This window comes from Sminthopsis crassicaudata, chromosome 4, assembly GCF_048593235.1.
Source record: "Sminthopsis crassicaudata isolate SCR6 chromosome 4, ASM4859323v1, whole genome shotgun sequence".
In the NCBI taxonomy this organism is placed as follows: Eukaryota; Metazoa; Chordata; class Mammalia; order Dasyuromorphia; family Dasyuridae; genus Sminthopsis; species Sminthopsis crassicaudata.
Genome location: NC_133620.1, coordinates 246,649,988 through 246,670,841, shown reverse-complemented (window position 1 = coordinate 246,670,841; position 20,854 = coordinate 246,649,988). Strand labels below are relative to the sequence as shown.

General features: G+C 30.5%; 1 protein-coding gene across 9 annotated transcripts in view; it reads left to right on the top strand.

Moving 5' to 3' along the window:
• The window catches only part of ADGRB3 (adhesion G protein-coupled receptor B3), a 919,013-nt gene that overhangs the window by 97,027 nt on the left and 801,132 nt on the right, over positions 1-20,854 (top strand). The window lies entirely within an intron of this gene.

Sequence of the window (20,854 nt, the reverse complement as noted above, 5' to 3'; positions counted from 1 at the left end):
TTTAGGATTTCCATGTATAAGTGATATCAAAAGTCCAGTCCCTATCCTTGTATCAATATAACTTATTAAACATCAATCAGTGCTCTGGTCTTCTATTTCTTAACATTTCTTACAGTAAAAGTATAAGTTTCACCTTACCCATACTTGATTTCCCTTGATTTTTATAGCACTCTATGGTACAGAATCCATAGATAAATGGTTATGATGATAATGAGCAATATGATCTAATATGTGAAGGTATTTCATTTTATATTAGTTTTTTTTTTTTGTCTCTATGACTTGTGCTTATTGCATGCATGAGATTTTTAATAGTAGTTAAGTAATTTTTGATTATAGGATTTGTGGCTTCTTTTCCAAGGGGACAAGATGGATTTTATCTGTCCATCTATTGTCACATGATTTCTTTCAAAATCTTATAATAATTAAAATAATTAACAATGTTGACATCAGGTTGGCTAAGATGACAGATTGGCTAAGATGACAGGAACAAATAATGATGAATGTTGGAGGGGATGTGGGAAAACTGGGACACTAATACATTGTTGGTGGAGCTGTGAAAGAATCCAGCCATTCTGGAGAGCAATCTGGAACTATGCCCAAAAAGTTATCAAATTGTGCATACCCTTTGACCCAGCCATACTACTACTGGGCTTATATCCCAAAAAAATACTAAAGAGGGGAAAGGGACCTGTATGTGCCAGGATGTTTGTGGCAGCCCTGGGAGGGAGGGGAAAATTTGGAAAAATGAATACAAGGGATAATGTTATAAAAATTACTCATACATAAAAAAATGTTGACATCTATAATGTACAAATTTATGTCAACTTCTAGGTAAATTTCATATAGCTTGTTTTTGTTACTGTTGCTTTTCTGAAACAAAAGCCTCACTAATAAGAGTTACCACTTTGCATTACTGATACATATCTGAAACTCATCAGTAATATACAATATCTTAATAATATCATAGTTCTTAACATCATATCTAAGAGTGATGCTAAAAATACTAAAATCCAACCAATTGGTTTTGCAGTTGAAGAAACTAAGATCCAGAAAAGTTAAATGACTTTTTGAAAGACACAGAGAAAATTAATAAAGATGGAAAATTGAACTCAGGACCTCCAACTCTAAATCCATCATTCTTTCACTTGCATCATGGTTGTCTATTCTCTAATCAGCAATTGAAGATAGCTCTACATTGAAATGACAGTCCTAGAAGTTATGTTTTGGCTTATGCCCTCACTATTTGTATCTGTACACCTAGAAAATAAATCACCACAATTTTCCTATGTTGAAATTCTTATATATATACAACATTTCTCTGGAGATTTCTGGTATCTCCAGAAATAAAGCTGGTATAAAATCTATCAGCAGAGTAATTATAATCCATAATTTCTCCGAATTTGTTTTTTTTTTAATTTACTAAACAACCCCCCTTTTCCCCTTTATAAACTCTGAATTTGGTTTTTTTTTTATTTACTAAACAACCCCCCCTATAATCCATAATTTCACAGAAACAATAACATAAGATAGTTTACTCAAAGAGAATCTCTCAAAAGAAACTGATTTACTTATATAAGATCATCTCTTAAGATATATTAATTCCTACAAAAATAGCATTTCTGGTAAGACTAATCTGGTTAAAAATATAACTTTTTATATATAATTTCACAACTTTTTTCAAGTGATATGAAAGTAATGTTAGATGAAATTAACTCTATATTAAAATTTTGAAAATTTCAACACCATTTTGTGCAAAGAGTGTTTGTAATTGAGGCACAAAACAGATTTGATGAAACTTTATGACTAGATGGTCCCAAGAAACCTGTAATAAGAAATGTATAAGTAAGAAATTTTACAAGATATGTCCTTTGTACTTTTTCCCAACACAATAAACAATGATCCATTTCCCTTTAAAAATAAACTCAATTAAATGCTTCATAGATTTTAGTTTTATCATAATGACCTTTAATAAATTTTACCAACAACTTCATAATTTTCATAAGTGATAGCCAAATAAATTTAAGATGAAACTTCCTCTTTAATTTAGGCAAACATAGGAGTTTCTAATTTCTTAAAATTATAGTACTACAACATATTACAACATATGATCAGCAGAGCTGATAATGTAACAGTTATTTTTCCCTTTTTATCCTTCATTTTTGAAGGTCAGTTGATGATCTAAAATTCAGATTAAGAGAAACTGCTTTCCCAACAGCAAATTTGATACAATAGTTTACTGAATTTTACAATATCACAAACAATAACATAAAACAAAATCTATTACCAATCAAGTGACCACAATTCAACTGAGTACATTTCCAAATTATCTTACACAGAAAATCATTCATCCCATCACATATAACTTTAATATAGTTGAAGACATTTAGATGGAATTTACTCCTTTAATATAAGCTGAGTTATAATGTAAATTAAAAGAAGATAGCTTTTTTTTGGTACCTCTGAGTAGTGTAGCTTTTAGGTTTAAGCATTATAAAAGTTATATCATATCACTAGCAATGTTTTAAAAAACTGTTATTTACATGTAACTAGTTTTAAAGATCTTATCAGAATTCACATTAAGAATCAATGAAGAGATTTTTAAAACCATTTTTATAATCCTAATAAAATGAGGTAGTTTTAATAAAATGTATTTTAGAAAACTCTAACATAATCCAAATTACAAGAGAAGTTATTTTTTTTACTATGTTGGTGTTACCAAGTTTCATAATATAAACATGCACTTAATTTTACATCATCTAGAAAATACATAGATGTTTGATAACTGTTATTTCAGTGTTATAAGCCATTGTTTTTAAAAATCACTTATTCTAAGATTCTAGATGCAAGACTGATTTTCAGTCTAAACATAAAAACTCTAAGGAATTGTTATCTGTTGCTGACAGGGCATAGCCCCTTGATTCTTAGGCAGACAGAATTTTCAGAATTAATTAAATAATTTTCAATCTGCATGGTACAAAGCAACACTTATAGTACTACACAATTGTCATAAATAGTTATATGAAAATTTCTCTAAATCACTATTAATTGTTCAAAAGCACATTAAAACACCTTGGGGTATCAGCTCACACCTGTCAGATTGGCAAATATGACCAAAAAAAAAAAGTAAAATAAATAAATGTTGAAAGAGTGTATTCCAAAGAGATAGGGAAAAAAAAAGACCTATGTATATAAAAATATTTATAGCAGCCTTTTCTGTGATGGTTAAGAATTGGACATTGAGGGGATGCCCATCAGTTAGGGAATGACTAAAAAGTTGTGGTATATAACTGTTATTGAATGTTATTGTGCTATAAGAAATGTCAATCAGGATGATTTCAGAAAAATTTGGACAGGCTTTAATGAATTGATGAAAAGTAAAGTGAAAAGAACAGTAATATTGTATTGTGAAGAACTGTGAATGCCTCCAATATTCTCAATAATACAATGATCTAAGACAATCCCAAAGAATTTATGAAGAAACATGCTAAAGAAAGAACTGATATTGTCTGAATACAGACTGAAGCATACCATTTTCGTCTTCTTTCTTTGTCATGTTTTGTTTGAATATTCTTATACAAAATGTCTAAAATGGAAATGCTTTACATGATTGCATATGTATAACCTCTATTGCATATTTCTAACCTCTATTATAATTGCTTACTGTGTTAGGGAGAGGAGATAGATAGGGATAAAATCTGGAACTTAAAAAAAATTATATGTTAAAAATAGTTTTAGTATGTTATTGGAGGAAGATAAAATATTTTTTCAAGACAACAAGAATAGAGCACTGAAGAACATAATTAGCCAACTTGTGTATAGTGCTTGATGTGTAATATGGGGCAAGATGGGATGTTAAGCACTCTATAACAAGAGTACCTTACAAATAATTCTGAAAGTTGGTTTTGACTAAATACTTACCTAACTTCACTTGTAGCTGACTATGAAATTAGGCAGTGTGGTATGATGCATAGGGATATGATTTGAATTTTTTTTTGTCTATATAAATTCTAGTTCTCAACTAAAATTATATCACTATACTTTAACCTGAATATTGACTCAGGTGCCAGTTTGCTGCTAGACCCCAGAACTCAGTACTAGTACCTAATTACTGCAAACTATTAGCAAGATTGGTAAAATCTTAGGATTCTATTTTTCAAAGATGAGGAAAGTATAATACTATTATATATACTAACTTCATAGAAAACCATTATTATCCTTTCTATTTCTAAAGAATTTTTAATACATCTAGATCAATCTTTTAATAATCAATCTATAATCCAAAAGAATCAAAAAAGAATCCACTTTTCTAATCATATTTCTAATAAAGTGAATTATCAAATTTATGTTAGGTACTTGTTTCAAACAGTTAAGCCAAGGTAACTTGTATTAAAACCACATAGCTTGCAAATTTCCATATCCATGCATTTTCCCAACACTTTGTCTTAATGCCAAATCATAAAATAAAGTTATAATTGTCCTATTTAAAATGAAATCAGAATTAATGCAATTATAAGTGGATCTATATTTCCAAAAATCATATAAATTACTTAAGTAATAATTTCAGTTATTTAGCATTATTCTTTACAATACCCAATTATTTTAAGCACTTTTAAGACCTACTATTTCTAAACTAATCCACTACTAGGGACTTAAAGTGATGACTTTGTGGTTATTAAAATAAAGTAGTTTTAAACAGTGAGATTCATGTCTGCCACATTGCTACTGTTACAAAGAATGTTAAACAGAGTAGACAAATGGAAGAGAGATTTATGATAAATATGAGGTATTACAGATTTCCTGTTTTCACAAGACATGAGCACTTTAACACCTTCAAAGCACTTTCTTCCAAATAATCATATGTGGTTGGTAGTACAAATAATATATTAACTCCCTCTCCTCTCAGAGAGGTATGTTAAACATTAGAACTGGATTCAAACACTGAATTATTTTCCGATTCCAGATCCATGTATTCTTTTCATTATCCCTTCTGCATTTTTAAATTGTGGTCTAATTTGTAAGCATTTTCCAAGTTTATTCTAATGTTTTTTTTTTAACTGAGCCTGCAATTTCCTTGATATGGGGAGCTTCCCATTAGCTTTCTTCTTTGAATAAAAAGCAGCTTCTTCTCTTTAGTATGCACAGCTCTCATCCAGGAAAAGCAATCACCAAGAAGATAAAACTTGGCAACTGTTTCGGGTAGATTCTACAGCCCCTGCCTCCTGAGCAGCCACTGCTCCTGACCTCCCAGAAAATAATGTTCTCACTGCCAAACTCCTTGACATTGTCAAAGGATTTGGCATCAAAAAGGTATAGGGTTTTATCAGTAGAAATGGAATTCAAGCAGATGAATCAAGCTGATTAATTATCATCCACCTTGTCAGTATACTAATGACCTCAAGGTTTTTCCATCTGACTTGTAGATAAAACTTTTTGTATGGTATATCTCAACTATTAAAATGTGAACTCCTTAAGAATAAGAACTAATTTCCACTTTTCTATCTATTGATCAAGTGCTTTAAGCATAGTAATAACATAATAATGTATTATTATTCATTCATTCATTTGAAAACTGCAGAGTCACCAATGGATTTCTACTTGTTTAGTCAGTATATGAGGGGCAAGACTTAATCCTAGGTCATCCTCTGCCTGAGACCAATTGTCTAGCAATTATTCTTTACAGTCAATTCCTTCCTAACTGAGTATGGCTAAATATAAAAAGGCCAAAAAAAAAGACCAAGAAATAAAATAACAAAATTCATAATGACTAATAAGATTTGAAGAGTAGTAATGACTTTAAATTATGGTATTACTAAAATTCCATTGCCAAGTCATATATTATGTTTGTTTTCCATTGGTGGAAATTGTACTAAGTTATCCTCACTTCTCCTTTATAAACTCACCATTTACCTTTATAAACAGTCCTGTAGCTTTCTTAGATGTTTGACTCATGTTCATGTGATTGTCATGTGTCTGTGATTATGGGAAAATTATTTCCTTAATAAGTCAAATTAGTAATTTTTGCCTTATTAGCAGATTTCTTAGGTAATTGATTTCAACAGCAATTCTATTTCAATTAGGCATTGAAGAAATAATTCTGAGAAATTAATTTCACACTCAAAATATGTACACAAAGTCATAGAATTCCAGAGACAGAAGGAACCTCAGATGCTATATAATTCAAATCCTAATTGAAGAAGACATCATAATAAAATATATCCAACAAGTGGTCATTCACTCCAAGTGTTTGCTTGAAAACTTCCTGTAAAGAAGAATTCATGATCTCATTTAACTTTTGGATAGAGTAAATTGTTGGAAAGTTTTTTGGATTTTACACCTTTTTTTGGTCCTGCAGGGCCAACCTGAAAAAGTCTAATTCCTTTTCCACATGTTACCTTGTCAATCAACTGTATCTAGAAAGTAGTAGATTTGTCCCTGTCTTCCTATAGGCTAGATATTTCCATTGCCTTGAAACAATACTCTTATAACATGATCTCAGTCTTTCATCATCACAGTGGCCATTCTCTATGTGACTTTCCTGAAAAAAGGATTTAAGAGTTACTTGGAAAACATGAAAATAAAATATACCCTCTATGGACCTCTTTTATTGACTTGGTGGATTGTTGTAAATCTTATTCAGTTAAAGGCCAATTTTCTACATTTTTGTCTTTTAGCATTTAAAAAAAGGAAGTATATGTTTTTGTTTTTGTTTTTTTTTTTTTTGTTAAGGACAGAACTTCTCTCAAATATATATGTATGTATATATATATATATATATATACATATACATATATATGTATGTATATGTACATGTATGTATGTATGTATCCACATACCCACACCCATTTACTTGTGTGTAATTTTAAATTTTAAAAAGCACTTTACTAATTTAATCCTCCCAACTCGGGGAACGGGGTAGATTCTATTATTTTTGCCATTTTACAGATAAGGAAACTGAAGAAGAAAGAAAGAAAAAAAAATCCTGCTCATAGTCACACAGCTAAGCTAGTAAGTGTCTGAAGGTTAAGTTTGGTCTCCTTGCTTGACATAATGTTCAACTCTTTTTCTATTATACCAATTAACTCTCCTATGTGCTTTGATTTTTGCAAGTTTTGATAAATGGGTACAATGACATATTAAAAAACAGAAAATGATTTAAATAGAAGCAAACTTGATTTTGATCTAGAAAACCTGAATTTGAATTTTGTCTCTGCTACTATATCATATGTTATTTTTGTGAACTTAAATGGGTCATTTAACTTTGCTGAAAATAAATTTGTGTTTTTTTTTTAAACCTGTGTAAAACCCTGTCATGATACTTAAGCCTAGGAAAAATATAATAGCCCTTTCCTCTTTTCCTTCTTTATGGACTTTATATTAAACATAACATTAGAAGTATAGTCATAATTATTCTAAAACCACCAAATAAGAAAATTCCTAATAGGCAGAATTTTTGCTGATGGTCTAATTCACATTTACATCTGTCATTAATACTTGAATTCTTTGCAATTGAGGGAAAGTTTGATTATAGAAAATGTTTGGAGAAAGAAGAAAATGGTATGTTATAATTTCTGTTAACAGGCTCAAGAAGAATAAATTGGGAACATTCTCAGAATTTCCTTTATTTTTGAGAAAATTGTTATAGTTGATGGCTTCATCTCAACTCTTCTCCATGATGCTTGTGGTGTTGATGGCCTTCCTTGATCCCTCCCTACTATGGCATAGTTTAATTAATCTTTCTCATTCATTGATTGCTCCCATTCAATTGATTGAAATTGATCAAATTCCTTACCAATCAAAACAAATTTCAAATCACACTTAATTGAAATGCCTTTGAGTATTCAAAATAGATGCATACCTTTTGGTCATACTTAAGTCTGATTGATTCACTGGAAAAGTGTTCTTAACAAATTCAATTACTTTTAAGTTTGATGGGAGCAATCAATGGATCTTCTTCCTTGCCTGTGTAAAATTAATAATTGAACGAGTTCTCTAATTCCTCTTCTAGCTTTCAAATAGTACTGTCATATAATAGAACTTTTCTCATTTGTCTGAGCCTTCCTCCCAAACATAAAGAAAGGGATAAGATTTAAATTTTTGGTTTGCTACTTGAATGGATATGAACAAATAACTTTGAATTCTTATAGTCTTCATTCCATAAGAATTCTGAAATTAAATGCTATAATGTTCTGTAATAATCATGAATATTTTTAAATATATATATTTACCAAAATCATCATTACTATATCATATAGTTGCTTGAGATCTTGAAGTCATTTGTGATATCATCTTAGACCAGCTTTTTTATATTACAAATGAAGATACTAACCTACAAGGGTAACTAAATTTCCTAAAGTTACATATATCTCCTCTGGACATTTTGTTCTCTCTCTGGTCAGGTTTTCTCCCTCCTTCTTCCCTCTTTCCTCTCTACATATGAAAAAAAAAACACCCTCTGAATTAGATCTCATGATATTCCACTTTAGCCTGGCAAAGAGTTAATTCACTCAAATAAGATAAAATTTATAAAATTCTTAGTGTGCTACTTGGCATTATAGGCAATATATACATTTTTTTTCTTTCCCCTCCCCCATTTGGATTTGGAACTCTACCCTGGACTTGGGACAGTTAAACCCCCCTGTGTTGCCCAAATCTCCCATCTCTGGTTACAATTCTCTTTTACAGATTGTCTCCTCTTAATACATTATTTCTTATGGAATGTAAGGTCTCTGAGGGCAGAGGCTATATTTATACCAAATTTAAAGTGGTATTTACATAACAGCCAATATTATTATCCTCATTGCTTTGTAGTGTCTTCTATATATTTACTAAATAAATTGCATAGTCTCTCTGTGTCTCTTTTTCTATCTCTCTGTCTCTCTCTTTTTCTCTTTCTCACTCTTTCTTCCCCTGTCTCTTTCTCCTCCCCTCCCTTTCTCTCTCTGTCCTTGTCCCCGTTCCCTTGCTTTTTCTCTTGTCCTTCATCCCTTTCTATATGAAAAAATTAATTCTGGTATTTTCTACCTCCTGTATAATAGGTAAATCTGGACCATAACGACTATTGCCTGAACACACAAGATAACCAGTGTGGTTGAACTAGAAGATCTCTACATCACTTTCCAATTCTGGGTTCCTATCATTATGTGAATCTTCTTTGGAGAGTAATCATAACCTCAGAAAAGATGTGAGAGTTGGAAAAAAATACATTTTCAAAGTAATAGGCTCTATCTTATCGTTAGGAAGCTTTTAGCCTTTGATAATGTTTAGCATGAGCCAGAACAAGTCATCTAATTCCCTTTGTCAGTAGATTTAGTGTATTGCATGTAGATCTATTACAAAGGAATTATATACAAAAAAGTATGAGACTACATAGAAATGGCATAATTTTCTCTATAAGGTCAATGTTCTCTAGTTATAATAAACCAAGTTAAAAAAGATTGTCTTACCAATATAAATGTGTAGCCAACATGATATCAGAAAATAATTTCTGACATTATTAAGTACTATTAAATCCTAAAACATTAAGCTAATGGAAAACCAATAGTGAAAAACAAAAGAGTAAAGATCATTAAAGGGATATTGAAATTTGAAAAAAATATAATAGAGGGAAACTGATCATGTAGAACTTGTACTTTTCATCCCATATATTAAAAAATGACTCTTTGTTTTTCTGATTAGACAGAATGATTCAAGAGCAGTGGGATATAGGAAACCAATCTATTCATATTTCTGTTTATTTACCAATATTATCAAAAAGATTTCTTTTGAAGGCAACAAATGGTAGCCTTCTGAAATAGATTTCAGAATAGCTCAGTATTTGTTGTACTACATTACAAAATCCAGCCTAATTTTGAAGGGATTGTAAAAAAAAATGAGCATGCATGTAGAACACTGGAGTTTTATGTGCCCTTAGCATTCCTGGCAAATCAAAATGCTGCACTGGCCAACTGGACAATTGATACTAGAAGTCCTTTGTTTGACTTATAACCCTCTGCCCCTGCCAGTGACAGCAAGGCTTTCTGGGGTGATAAAATGGTTGTTCTGTCAGATGGAGGTCATTAAAAAATTTTACAGTCTAAATTAACTCTTTCTCAAAAGATGAATGTTGAACTTTTAATATTCTCTGAGAATGAAGTAATCAAGCTCTTATTCACCAGAAATCTAATATGAATTTTTCTGCTTCCTTTTATCTGACTGTTCTTATTGAATTTTAGTTGATTTGATTTCTCTCTGTTGCATTCCTGTGTTTACTCTTTGTCTTTTCAGTTTCTCTCAAACTGACATATTGATGATTTAATGCATTAATGGAATTCCTAGAAAATAGGTTATATAATCTTTAAAAAGAGCATATTTAATATATTGAAAGGTCTTCTGAGGAGCATTTTGTTTTCCTTTGTAGACTGTGAATTTAGAATTGCTAGGTTCTTTCCCAAATATGACTCAGTCCAGATGGAATTTTAATGAGGTATTCTATATTGCCCTATTTGGATATTTATCTACATACTTGAAAATTATTCACTAGATAGCCTGAACCTTCTGTCTCAGCTCTGCAGCACATTTTAAAGTGTCCTTCAAAACCACCTAGGGAGAAAAATCTAGTAGAATTAACTGTAGAAATAGAATTCTCCAAATGGCTATGAATCCATGGAGGATTTCCCAGTAATACCTGGTATATAATACTCAAAAAATTCTAGTTTTTTATTTATTATTTATTCTTATCTTTTTCTCCTTTCACCCTGTTCCTCCTGAAAAAATGTTTTACTTCTGGCCAACCCTTTGCTCAATATGCCCTTCCTTCTATTACTTCCCCCCTTCTCATATCCTCTTCCCCTGATAATTTCCTTCATATTATTTCCTCTTTGAGCCAGTTCCAATGAAAGTAAGATTCATTGGCTTCACTGGCTTTCTCTCCCCTCTCCCTCTTTATTTCCATTGTAAAAGCTTTTTTTTTAACCTCTTTTATGGTAGATAATTTACATCATTTCACCTCTCCCTTTCCTTTACTCCAGTACATTTTCCCCTTGACCTTTAATTTCATTTTATATTGAGTTAGTTTATGTCAAATTTTTGGTTATGATCCTAGTTTCATTGTTCTTTAAAATATCAAATCCCAAACCTTCCAGTCTTTTAATGCAGAAAACTGCTAAATCTGTGGCTCCAATATACTTGAATTGTTTCTTTCTAGATGCTTGCAATATTTTCTCCTTGTGCTGGGAGTTCCTGGAATTTGACTATAATATTCCTGAAAGTAGTCATCTCGGTATCTTTTTCAGAGGTGAATGGTGGATTCTTTCAATTTCTATTTAGCCTTTTGGCCCTACAATATCAGGACAGTTTTCCTTGATAATTTTGAAAGGCAAAGTCTAGGTTCTTCTTTTGATCATATCTTTTGGTAGACCAGTAATTTTAAAATCATCTCTCCTGGATCTATTTTTCTGGTCAATTGTTTTTTCTAATGAGATGTTTCACATTATTTTATATTTTTAAAATGATTTTGGTTTTTATTTCAATTGTTTTTTTCTAATGAGATATTTCACATTATTTTATATTTTAAAAATGATTTTGGTTTTTATTGTTTCCTGATTTTTCATTGTCATTAGCTTCCATTTGTTCAATTCTAATTTTTAAGGAATTATTTTCCTCAATGAGATTTTGTACCTCCTTTTCCATTTGGCCAATTTTCTTTTTCTAAGTATTTTTCTCCAGTAACTTTTTGTATTTCCATTTGTGTCACTCTCATTTATCTTCCTATTTTTTTTCTATCTCTTTTACTTGAGCTCTTCCATGACCTAAGACCAATTCTTATTTTTCTTGGAGGTTTTGGATGTGGGATCTTTGACTTTGTTATCTTCTTCTAAATATGGGTTTTAATCTTCCTTATCACCACAGTAACTTTCTATGGTCAGAATCTTTTTCTGTGGTTTGCTCAATTCCCTAGCCTATTACTGGCTTTTAATTTTTTGTTAAAGTAAGGCTCTGTTTCCAGGGTAGAAGGTTTAATGTCCCAAGCTGCAGGAATTTTGTGCAGCTCTTTTCAAAAATCATTTTAGGAACCTGCAAGTTTTCAGTTCATCCAAGGTGATATGAGAAGAAGTGTGTTTGAATGACCACAAGCATTTTTTTTTTCTGTTCTGGAACTGAGATAGGTCCCTATTCACTGTAGTTGTAAGTTCTAATGTGCTAAAGCAACAGAGTTCTTCTGGCCAGTTCCTCCTCCTTATAACCTATGGACTGAGACTTCCAGAAGCTGCCACAGTGCTGCTGTCATAGCACTGTTGCCACCACTACAATCACCTTTGCAGCCACTTCTGACACTGGCACTGGCTCAAAGTCCTCTCACTCAAATGATTCAAAACTTTCCTGTTGACCTTCCAAGGAATCTTAGTTGTCTCTAAGTCTGAGAACTCAGTGCTGCCCCTGATTCAGAGGGTCCAAGGCTCATTCCCAGTTTGTTATCACCCAGGCAGGGCTGGGACTGTGCTGGTATGGCATGGACCAAGACTGTGCTGGATTCTCACTCTGGTGATGTTTCCCAGATCTTTCCTGCTTACCTTCCAAGTTACTGTCAGCTGAAAATTGTCTTTTATCTTTTGAAAATTGTCCACTGTCTTTTAATGGTTTCTGATGTTCTTAAATTTGCTTAGAGTCATTATCTAAAGGAATTTGAAGAGTTTGGGGAAAGAGCTCAAACTAGTTCCTGCCTTTACCCTGTCATCTAGACTCTGTCTCCTTCATTGGTTTTTAAAAGGAAGAGAATAAGTCAAAGTAATACTGAAAGTTTTTCCCTATCATTTAATAAGAGCCCAGATAAATCTTGGTGCTATTGACACAGTGAACTCATAAGGAAGAGGAAGTTTCAGGTATTCATTCTGAAACATGTTGAGTTTGAAGTGATAATAAGATATCTGCATAGAGTTGCCATGAAAGTTTTTGAAAGTGAAAGTTGAGCCTGAGTAACTGGTCAGAGTTGAAAGCTAACTGAACATTAGCAATTGTTTTAATTTGTGCTACCTAATGAAATCGCACCCTGACTCACCTCACCCCCAAAATGTAAAGAGTGAAAAGAAAAAGTGAAAAGGAGAATGATTTTTTTTTTCTTGATTCATTGGGTAGTCATTGATAGTCTCTAGATGAATAATGAAAGTGTTATATTGGAAACAAATTATATTGCAAAGACTTGAGGAAAATTATGGTAGTGAGAAAGTGGAACTATTGTGTTTTTTTTTTTTTTCAAGAAGTTTGAGCCTGAAAAAGAGATGAGAGATGGAATGGAATCTGATCTGGGTATAAGGTCTAAAGGAAGATTTAAAAGTTTTTTGAAGGGGTTGGAGATAATTACCTGAGCATGTTTATAGGCAAATAGGAAAAAGATAAAGATACCTAGGAATCAGAAGGGGATATCTGAGAGAGGAAATGATTTGTGGGAACAAAGCTGTAGAGGTTCATGACTTCACTCCATCATTTTTCATTGATGTAAAAATTGAATAAGATATGACTGATGACCAAACTCTAGATTACTGTTCAATTGTTTTAGTCATGTCTGTCTCTTCACAACCTCATTTAGAGTTTTCTTGGCAAAAATATTAAAATAGTTTGCCATTTCTTTTTCCAGCTCATTTTACAAATGAGAAAACCGAAACAAACACTGAGGCTTAAGTAATTTTCCCAGTGTCACATAGCCAATAAATGTCTGAGAATATATTTGAATTTAGAAAGATAAATCTTCTTGACTTCAGCCATTCTATCCATTGAGGCACCTAGTGACTCACAGATGTGTTTCTAAACAGTTTGATCACTATCCCTTAAAAAAAAAAAAAAAAAAAAAAAAAAAAAAAAAAAAAAAAAAAAAAAAAGTTTTGTTGACTGGTATTATGCATCATGATCAATAGGCCATAATTATAAAAGTTTATATAACCTTACATTATATATGTAACTGGTACATATATATATAATGTCAAAAATATCCTCAGATAAGAAATTTATTTTTAAAAGGAAATTTACAATTAAAGATTTTTATACCATTTGTGAAATTCAAAAAGTTTGTTTCTTCTCTTTTTATTTCACCATTTTATTATTCATTAGTATCCCTAATGGCAACTAAAAAAATAGAAAACTCAAGTCCCCCAGTTCTATAAAGATCAACAACTTTGAGAATAGGTAAGGACTTGGGCAGAATGTCACTGGAGGATTTTCAAACTAATGTTTGAAATAAAAATTTTCATTTACCTATGGTTTGCCTTTATGCATGGGAAATCTTTGTTTTCCATTAGCTACAACTTTGTCAACCTTTCTTCCAGATATTTATCTATAGACTGAGAAAGAGAATTGCTCTCTAGAACTGCTACTTGCTCAGATGCATCAACTATAAGCTTTCAAGGTTGTGCTCAGAAAAAAAGTTAATTATTCAGAAAAGCCAAAGAAAAGCTTTTTGGGGATGAACATAAGAGGAAACTAATGATTTTCCTGGATTATGGCCAAGGAATTAGTAGGCTAAATATGATGCTTAAGCAGGTTTAAGAGATTGTAGGAAACATAATTCAAAATGTTTTTAAGATCTTTCTGACTATTGTGCTGAACATTAAAAAAGAAGAAGAATACTACAAGTTGATAAATAAATATATGGGCATTTTTATCATATTTAACTAGCATACTAGTTAGTAATATTTTGTATATCTTTTAATCCATTAAATTATTGATTTATTTCAAGCCATTGGCTTATCACCCATGTGTTTTTTTTTTTCTAAAAAGAATTTTACATACACTTCAGTAGCACAGCATTTACTACATTACTGCTATTTTGCAGTTTTGAAGCCATAATGCAATGTATGATGATTTAGACTGTTTCTCTAAATGCCAAAACAACCAGATAAGTAAGCCAGTGGGGAAAAAAATCATCTGAGGGAATAGAAATTGAAATTTTAAAATGTAATATTAGACTATCTTTTGTCTTAGTTAAATTTAGCCTTTAAATTTAGAAATTTACTCAGTTTTATATTTAAAAGTAGATGCTTTGGTAGGTAACATAAAATATAATATATGAAATATTTTAAATATCTTTTATTTGTATCCTTATATAAATTTCTCATTTTTTCACATTATGATCACAAAATGATTCATTATTACTTTTGAATTTTTATTAATCCATCTGCTGTCCTCATTGGATTATTCAATTTGAAGTCACATAGATGTTTTGTAACATGCATTATTTGACCTATGTTCAAGACATACTATTTGCATTTATAGTAATGATGAATCATAGAATCTTAATCAATTTTGCAATATAATATATTTAATTTCAATAATGATAAAGGCATTGCATATATGTATGTATATACACTCATGTAAGTTAAAAATTATAAATGGGAACATTGATTATATTTCCACTACAGGCCAAAGTTGAATCATATATTTAAAAAGCAGCATAGATATTAGTAAGTCTAAGAAAAAAAAATTATGAACAATTTAACTACCAATGGGCCACATTAGCATAAAGCAAATTTATTCAAGGCTACTGTCCTCTTTTTCCCAAGATATCTTTTTATATTTAGTGGCTTCTTTGATGAACTGGAATAAGAAAGAATACCAGGATATTTTCCAGAGTAAATTTGGCTATATATAAACCTCGATTGGTTTTTTTTATCAATTCAGATAGATAATTCTTTAATTACTTTTTAGTAACTAGGTTCTTTAGTAATAATGTTCATATTAAATAATTTGAGCAGAAAATGTTGTTTGATATAAATACTATAGCAATGATTAAATGTGTTTATTTTAAAATAAAACAAAAACATTTCCCTCAATTTAAGAAATATATTTTTTTATCTTTCCAAAAGCAAATGAAATAGAAGAAAGTTACCAGCTATATGCCACCTCACATCCTATTCATTGGGATGTTTTATTAACTTTTACCGGTTCAGTCTGATCTGACCAGACTGAAATTGGTTCCTGCCTCTGGAAGAATCAATCACAGAAATGGCTCTGGAATGAAGGACTTTATCTGGTCCATTTTCAGTTGCCTTTCTTATTTCTTGGTGTCTTTTTCCTTTGGCCATTTTTTTCTATGGTCTGATTCTTAACATCCAGACCTTTTCCCTGCATCTTTTCTGCTACCATATGGTTTTAACATAGAACACCTAAGTCACCAAAGGTTTTTCACTGAAAATACTAGACACCAAGACTGATTCACTTTGTTAATGATTATTTAATGGCAGTATATTTACCATATCCTCATTCTGTATTATTGTTGAAAAATAAAATTTCAATATTATTGTTATAAGCAGGAATAATATTCTTAATATTTTTGCTAGCTAAATTATACTACTTTTTGCCTGTATATTTTTTTTAAATATCAATTTTATAGTATTTGGCATTTTAATAAATGAATACATAATTTAGCAGACAACTTTTCCTAAATAGGAAAGTTACATAACTCCCCATGCCCCACTCCAAGATAACTTAACAGGGTTCATGGGGAATTACCCATTACTGCATAGGTATCATTTGTCATGTACATTTTAATTGTAATATTGATATTAAAAAATGTTAATAATGTTAGGCAGAAGCTGAGTGATATGTAGTAAAGTTTATGAAAAGAATGAAGGAGACATTTGGTTTACAGAAAATTAGCAATAGAATAAAGTTGTAAAAATGTTTAATAAGGAAAATAAATTTGACTTAGGGAGAATTTAGTATCTGTACTAATCAAGTGAGGTTCCTGAAATGAATGATTCTCAAAGGGACAAATAGTATTCAATTAAAAGAGCAGAAGTAATAAAAGTGTGGGGAAAAGATTTCCTAGATTCTAATTGATTATATTTGGCCAAATGAAATTCTGGAAGAAAAGTTATGAAACAGTATATAAAAATGTAGAACTAAGAAATTGAGAATAGCCTGACAAGGAAGCTGTGTAATGCCCCAGTTTCTAAATGCTTGAATTATTCTCACAGTATTGAGTTTCTATGTGTTTTTCATTATTGAGGATAAAAATTCTGAACTTTTAAAACATAAATTATTTAAGGATTCTTAGAGGAATTGGGTTTCTAGATTAAAAGCTATCTACAAAAGCCATTATAATCATTGTCTGAGACCATGAACAGAGTAGTTACAGAAGACAATGGTATATGTGAAAATGAATTAGGTAATAGGACAATGACACATAAAAATCTTTCCAGAAGATATCTGAAAATAGCTCTATGGAATGGATGACATTTCAGTTCCTTGCCATTATAAGAAAAAAACCTTGAAACTCATAGCTTTGTCTGTGCAAAATCATTGACAAATAGACTATCTGAGGAAACAATGATAATGTAAGGATAGTGTATCTCATTATATGTACATGCATGTTATTTTAATGGAAATGCTTGTGAATGACTTATAAAGCAAAATAAAATTTTCATTCTGAAATTTTAAAGTATCATCCAGAATTATGAATTATGAGCTTCAAATATGAAGATGATTCTGGTGAATCACTATAAATATGCTATTTTACCTCCACTATGTATAATAGATTTGAACTGATTCTCCAGGATTATGGATTTAGAACTGATAGGTAAATTAGAGATTTCAAAAATCTCCCTCAGTTTGCAGAAAAGTAAATAGATTTTTCTTAAAGTAAAATGACTTGTCCAAGCTTACACTACTATGTACTAAGAGTTTGGAGAGGCTTAAGTCCAGATCCTAAGACTCTAATACTATGGATCTTTCCACTGTGTCATATATTAATACATTTTTACATTTGTGTCTAAAGGTACCAATTTTCAAAGTGTCTCATCAGAATTATGTTTGTACTAGTGACTTATTACCTTATGTAGGATTAAACACTTGACCTTGGCTTCATTAAGAAAATTACTTAACTTACCTAACATCTTTGCATAAGGTGGTTTTTAATTCTTGTGAGGGCACATTGGAGCACTTTGTAATTGTCTTCTGGGGAACTCTGTTATATAGCATGATTATTAAGAAGGAGTCAGTGATAAAGGTTAATGCTAGTAATATTTCCCCTCTAAAATTTTAAATACAGAGTCTTTAACCATATTTGAGCCTTATAAATGACATGGACTATGAAAGTAGACTTAATTTCTTAGACTTTGTTAAAATATTTTGTTATTATCTTTTCATATTTTTATCACCAAAGATTTCCCCAATATATCTCCCATTCCCCCCCCAGTTTTCTCCTTTCAGAGAGTCATCTCAGACAATATTTTTAAGAAAAAAAATAAACAAAACAGATCATTTTGTTTTTCAAAAAGGTTGAGAAATGTGGGCACTATACCACACCTGCAGAATTCCCATGTCTCCTTATATATCATCTTTGGACTATGCTTGTATTTGTAAATTTTCAATGTTGACTCTTTTTTGTTAGTTTTTGTATTTCTTTCCGATTATACCATTGTAGCCACAGTATATATTGTTTTCTTGCTTCTGCTTATGTCACTATACATTAGTTCATGAAAAATTTTCCATCAATTTCTGTATTCTTCATATCCATCATTTCTTACATTACAATAATTGTCAATTACATGCATGTACCACAATTTTTTAAACCATTTTCCCAGTCAAAGAAAATCTACTTTGTTTCCAACTCATTGTTACCACAAGAAGTACTGTTTTAATATTTTTCTATACATAGGACATTTCTTATCAGTGTTCCCCCCTTAAGGGTATAGACTTAGTAATAGAATCTCTGGATCAGAGGGTATGGACATTTTAGTCACTTTATTTATATAATTCCAAATTGTTTTTAAAAATGACTGAACTGATTTACAGCTCCATCAACAATGCATTAATCTGCATATTTACCCATAGTTTTTCCAACATTGACCATTTGATCTTTTGTCAACTATACAAATTTATAGAGTATGAGGTAAAGACTTATGATTAATTTGATTTAGATTTCTTCTGTTATTAAGAATTTAGATAATTCTTTCAAATTATTGTCAATAATTCACATTTCTTTTTAGAACTGTTTGTTTTTATGTTTTTAATATACATGTAAATTGGGAATGATTTTTGGTTAGATAGATACATGGATGGATAGATAGAGATTGATTGATGATAGATAAAGATACAGAGAGTGGCATATATAAATCATATATATGTATATATATATGCCAATTGCTTTTATGTCATGGGTACTAAACTATTATCAGAGAAATTTGATAATTTGAAATTTAAAAAAATTCCATTTGACCACTTTTTTCATATCTCAGGTATAATGATTTTGTTTGTGAAGAAAGCTTTTCAGTTCTCTCAAAATTATCTTTTTAGAATTATATTTACAATTTTTTCAGTTAAGAACATATGTATCTGCAATTAAGAATGCTGTTATATACTTCTTTTCTAAAGTCATGGCACAAACTTTAATATTAAGGTCATATATTTATATAAAGTATAATATGATAACCTAAATCTAATTTCTACAAACAGCTTTCCAATTTTCCCAGAAGTTTTTTTTTTTGTTTTTGTTTTTGTTTTTGTTTTTATGAAACAGTAAATTCTTTTCTAAGTAATATTTATTTTCTGTTTTTTTCAATGTGGAGTTAGTGAGTTCTATTATTTCTGATTCTTCCTAATATAGTCTATTCCAATAATCTTCCCTTTTTATTTTTATTTTTATTTACCAATACTAAATGGTTTTGATGCCTGCTGCTTTATAATGTTGTTTGAATTCTGAATCACTCCACAACTTTACAGAATTTTAGAGCTGGAAACACAGAGGTCATCTAGCCTGATCTCTATCCAAAATTGAATTTCTTCGATAGCATACCTGACAAGAGCTCCTGTGAATGAGATCCCACTACCCTCTGGGGCAGCCTAGTTTTTTTTAAGAACTCAAATTCTGCAAAAAGTTTTTTTTAATATTAATTCTAAATATTTTCCCCTAATCATTCTCTTTAGGTCTGCTCTCTAAGGTTTTAAAAAAACACTTTAATTTCTCACATGTTTATAGATAATTGTTAAGTCTCAAGGAAGTTTTTTGTTCCTCAGGTGTGATATATTATTATATCCTATTATAAATTATCTTTGTTACTGTCTAGTCATCTTCATACAGCATTATCCTTTAATAACCTAGTTATTCCCCATTTTACAAATATCTTTCCTAAAACACAATACCTGGGATTGAAAATATTCTACAGATATAGTATGATAGATCAGATCTAGAACTTGAAGGAACCCATAGACTACTGAATGCAAACCCTTCATTTTTTCAAATGAGGAAAGTGAATCCCAATGAGTTACCTAAATTCATATTTATTCATTGTTGATGGTGTGTTTTGAATGTTAGTATTATGACTTTTAAGTTAAATAATGCCTTTAATCTGGGACCAAATAATTTATCTGAACCTTCTTCATTCTGTGAGTATTATGGAAACTTAGATATTAACTCATTTATAAATGGGTTTTATCAGTATAATTCAAGGATAAAAATGTTTTGTTACTAAATTATTTGGAAAAATGTTGACTTAACATATTAAACATCTTGTATAAAATAATTATATTTAATGGGCACATTTTGTAAACAATGCCTTAATACAACAAAAGTTGATTGTAGGAATATCAGTCACATATGACAGAGTGCTAGAATAATGTTTTTGATTAGGGTATAATTTTATTGTTCTTCAAACTTAGATACTATTTGTATCTTTTTACCTCACAAGATTAGCCCTAGGAAAGTGAATAAAGTTATTTGGTAGTCCAGCATCATGTCTACTTTTAAAATCTATTGCTTACAACAATATATTGGACAAATACTTTTCTAATCATTTGTACAGTAGTATGTTTTTAAAAACATTCCCATGATACCTAGGAGATAGAAAGAATTGTTTTACTTTTGAGGGCTTTTTCCTGTCTCTCTAAG